The 4,921-nt window shown below is 55.0% G+C and overlaps 1 pseudogene; it reads right to left on the bottom strand.

Moving 5' to 3' along the window:
- Positions 1-809: 809 nt before the first annotated feature.
- On the bottom strand, positions 810-928 carry LOC111729182 (annotated as a pseudogene).
- Between the last annotated feature and the right edge of the window lie 3,993 nt (positions 929-4,921).

The raw sequence follows: 4,921 nt of genomic DNA on the forward strand, positions 1-4,921 counted from the left end.
ACCCCGAAGCTGGGACCGCGTTGACTTACGTGGCGAAAGGGACTTGGTGGATGCGACCAAATTAAGGACTCTGAAAAGGGGAGGTTATCCTGGATCGCCTGGCGGCCCGGTATCATTAGAAGGGTCCCTGTAAGGGGGAGGCAGGAAGTCCAGAGTCAGAGAAAGCGACGTGACCGTGGAAGCCGTGACTGGAGAGACGCAAGGCCACGGCCGAGAAATGCAGGTGGCTTCTAGGAGCTGGAGAAAGGGGGACACCCCTCGACGTTAGCCCAGTCAGGCTGATTCTGGACTTCCGACCTCCAGGCTCTGTGTGGTTTTAAGCCGCTTTGTTTGTGGTCATTCTGTGACAGAGGCAACAGAACACTTATCCCATCGTGAATGACCCCACTTTAAAAAATGTAACACACGCAGAGAAAATACACAAATTACAAGTGAAATGCGACAAAGCGAGAACGTTTGCGTGGACCATCCACGTCCCTGGGAGTCACCGGCAGGCGGCCTGCCGGCTCGGGGGACACTGCCAAGCCATTTCCCAGAGCGGTGACACCGGTCGGCACTCCCACCAGCAGCGTGAGAGTTTGCCCGTTTTTCCGTTGGCTTGTCTGACTTTTCCTTATTGATTAGAAGGAATTCTTTACATGTGCTGGGTAAGAATGCACCCCTGTCTGTTGCTTGCCCCTTTTCGCTTTCTTTTTAATTTTATTTTTAATTTTGCTTTTTTAGGCGAGGCAACCCTTGGTTGACCTCACAGACTGCAAGGACCTCGTCACCTTACAATCCCTTATTTTTTTATTTTTTTTTACTTTTTACGCCTACAGCCCCTGGTCTTCCTAGGTGGTCTCCCATCCAAGGACTCACCGGGCCCGACCCTGCTTAGCTTCCGAGACCAGACGGGATCGGGCTCGTTCAGGGTGGCGTGGCCGTAGAGCTCTTCTCACTTCTTAATGGTGTCTTTCGATGAGCAGAAGTTCTGAACATAGGCCAATTGACTGGGTTTTCTTTTGTTTTGTTTTGTTTGTTTCCTTTACGGAAAAAAACAACAAAAAAAACCAAAACTTTGATCTCGTTCTAGGAATCTTTTCTGCTCCGAGTACATGAAAATGCTCTGGGATGCTTCTTTAAAAAGCTATATTTTTAAAATCCACTGTTTTACGAACACGCCACAGTGGGTTTGTGTCCTCTATTGTCGATGACAGTGGCTATTGTTTCAGTCTTATGTGACTCTGAATAACGAGGCTCCCACCAGCCCCGCCTGAGCGGATACGCGCTCTCGTTTCTCTTGGGTGAAGACTCCAGAGCGAAATCACTGGGCTGTAGCCTGGGTCACAGGGTCCCAGCACCCTTCCTGATTGATTGCTCGATGCCCCCGAACAGTGGCCTCCTGTGTGTCGTCCAGTTTTACAGCAGTTTATCTCAGGAGGGCAAGACCCGTCATTCCAGGACGGCCAAGGGTAGGACGTGGATCGACGTTGGGCTGACATCCCGATAAACCCAGCCTAAGCTGAAAACATCGGAAGCCGCAAACGCACCTACGGAACGTCCCAGCTCGGCCGGGACCTCCGATGCCCCGGGAAGGTTCTCGTTGTTAGAACGCGGCCCCCTCGCGAGGCGCGAGGCCAAGGCCGCTGTCACCACGAGCGGGAGGTGCAGAGGGGCGCTTGCAGACATGACACGTGTGGAAAACGGTCAGTCAAAGCGTCGTCAGTCAAGGCCCGTCTGTATCCTGTTCACGATGAGAAGAAACGGCGATTCGATTGTGCCCCGCACAGCGCGGCCGAGCAGAGAGAGCGTGTCCTCCGGGGTCAGCGAGAGCGGGTTTGGGGTCTCGGTGGACACTCCTCGCCCTGCGGCCTTGTACAAGCGACTCGCCTCTTTGGACCCCAGTCTACTTCTCCGGAAAATGGGGAGGAGAACAGCTTCCCGCTGGCAGGATCGTCCGCAGGGTCAGAGAAAAACACGAGAGCCCGTCCAATGCCCCGGAGACGCGGCCACGACGGTGAATGTCCGTTACGCCGAGAGACGGTCTCGTTTCAAGAAGGACAGTCGAAGCTCATAGAAGCCTGGACGGATTGCGTGTCGCAGTTAACAAATGGAATGAAAACACACCATTTTCCAGACGCCGGGGAGGCAGTGCTCACTGACAACAGACCAGGTGTCCGTCCGCAAGGAGTTGGCCGCCGGTGAGAGGAGACAGTCGCCGAGTGGCAGGCCAATGAGCGGGCAGGAAAATGTCAGCTATGGACAAATGCTGTAAAGAAAACAGAATAGAGAAGCGTTGTGGCGAGCGGCCGGGGGTCGGAGGCGGGGGAGCTGCCTTTAACTGAGCTGGACGAGGAAGGCCGCTTCGAGGAGGCGGTATTTGAACTGAGATCTGAAAACCAGAAGGAGCCAGCATGGGACAATCTGGGACAAGCGTGTTCCGGGCAGAGAGCAGCTAGTGCAAAGGCCCCGAGGCAGGAATGGGCTCGCCGTAGCAGAAGCAGCTGCTGGAGTGAAGTCCGTGAAGGGGACCGTGGCGGGAGATGAGGTCGGAGTGGCACTGGGCCTCCTCAGAGGCCACCACGACGGATGCAGACTTAGCTGCGACAAACCTGGCTTCGCAAAGCTCTACGGTTCCCCCCACCCCAAACGTGATGCAGATCTAACGCTGACGCTGGCGTCTGGCCGATAGCAAGTGTCGCTTGAAATGTTTCAATACCCTGTCACCCATTGTGTGCCGGAGCCCGCCAGTGCTCGTTTTCCAAGAGGGAAGAAGGGGGCTCTGTTCTCGACGGAGTCACAGTGTTCCATGTGCTGACTCTCCTCCAGGTGGTGAAGCGCTGGCCGGCAGAGCGCGGTCACGGCCCGCCTGGCGTTTGCTGTGGCTCCCCACGTTGCCTCGGCATACGGTTTGGGAAGCAGGGGTCTCGAGGCTTCCGGGGAGTCAATTTAAACCTTCTTAAGGAGCAAAACGTCACACGGGATGCTGCGTCTTCATATTACATCACCTCAGGCGGCACATGGCAGATTGTCCCCCGGTGAGTGATGCTGGGTTTGGTTACTTGGCTCCTGTAGGATGAGGCTTCAGCCACATGTGACTAACCTGGTGGCCCTTGCAGGAATAAGTCTGAGCATTCAAAGTGGTGATTATCATTCCATCCCATGCACATATCATCATGTCTATGTACGATGTATACACGTATGTCTCCGTACACACATGTACATATGTGTGTGTTACATGGACACGAAACGTGTTACCGTCACGATAATCATTCCCTTTGATGCTCAAACCGTCCCAGCATCGGGGTGTCATTTTAATGTGACCCCATTTGAGCATCCCTCGGCCTTGTCACAAACGATGTTCCAGGCTTCCTTCGAACTTGGCCTGTCCCGAACCTTCCAGCGAGTCTGGTTCCTTCCGCGAGCGGACTATCTAGAAACCAGACCGGGTGACACACACGCTTTTCTCAGCCACACGTTCAACCACCGACGGGAGCAGACGGCTTGAGGTCGTCCCGGCGACAAAGAACTAGGGTGCCAGCTCTGCGTCATGGACTGTCACAATCCCCTATCGCCGTGTAACAAACAGCCCCCAGCATTCAGTGGCTCGAAAGCACCACCTCACATCAGTATGGCGTCAGGGTGCCGTGGGTTAGGAATTGGGGGCGGGCTCGGCTGGGCTGCCGTGGCTCTGGCTCTCTGCAGAGGGTTCGGGGAGACCTTGCCGAGAGCTTCGACGGAGCGGGCAGCTCTCTGTCCTCCGTGTCCGGGCCTCCGCGTGGGTTCGTGGGCTTCCTCCCAACATGGTGGCCTCAGGGCCGTCAGCTCGTCCAGCCGCCCAAGAGCAAAGATTCCAGCAAGAAAAGTGGATTCAGGTTCAGAAGGCGTCACTTCTGCCACACCCCCTCGGTCCCTGTCAGAGTGTGTGAGGTCGGGGAGACGGCGGCGGCTCTCTCTGGGACACACAGCAGACTCAGGACGAATAGGGGTGTTTTAGAAACAGGTAAGCTGGTGACGGAGATGACAGGAAGTTACTGCTGCGAATGCGGAGCCTCCAACTCCGCGTTCCTTTTCCAGCGACCGCCATCTCTCCTAAGAGTCAGGGTTTGGGCTGGCGGCGTGGCCAAGGCCAGAACTGCAGGTAAGGTCTAGGGTGTCACTTGGCACCCACTGCGTCATTCCCCCCTTCCCTGGAATTCTCTGCCCTTGGCGACAGTCCTGATTGTTTACCAGTGGGGCAGAGGGCCCACAGCAGTTGCTCGGTGTATGTGTATTGAACAAAATACATGAACACCCAGGGGGGCGGGGAATCCCCCACTTTGAAAGAGTTTTCTGAGCAAACCAAATGACGTTAAGTGAAAATCTCCTTCTTTTGCCCATATTTTATTTATCAACGTTATGCCTAACTGCCCATCAGAACTTCTGGTCAGGGTTAGAGTCGCAGTTAAAACACTGAATGGATTAAAAAAAAATAATAATTTTTTTTGTTACAGCCTGAAGCAGAGAAATTTGATATTTATTTTAACCCCTGAAATGCCATCCCAGAGGAAATCTAGAATTGACATCCGGTTCTCTGAAGTAGTGAACATACCTTCTGAGTCCGCATTACTACGGGGGGGGGGGTCCCTGGGCCACCGCCACCCCTTTCTTGGGTACTGTAGTTCCCCAGTCAGTCAGTGCCGAAAATGGGAATCGAAAATGGGAGTCACGTTTAGGTGGCTCGGGACGACCGCTGGGGCGAAGCTCCGGGGCAGAATCCAGGAAGCTGAGTGGCATCGAGCTTTGGTTCTGTGACTGAAGAAACCGGGACTCTGTCCTCTCCACTCTCCAGGCCTCTCCACGTCCTTCTGCCGCCCCTAGGTCACTTCTCAAACAGGCCGAGCTTGCCGCCGCCCCCCCCGCCCCGCCCTCTGCACCCCTTCCCCCTGGGGGTCCCACCCGC

This window comes from Pteropus vampyrus, unplaced genomic scaffold (genome assembly GCF_000151845.1).
Source record: "Pteropus vampyrus isolate Shadow unplaced genomic scaffold, Pvam_2.0 Scaffold250, whole genome shotgun sequence".
Classification (NCBI taxonomy): domain Eukaryota; kingdom Metazoa; phylum Chordata; class Mammalia; order Chiroptera; family Pteropodidae; genus Pteropus; species Pteropus vampyrus.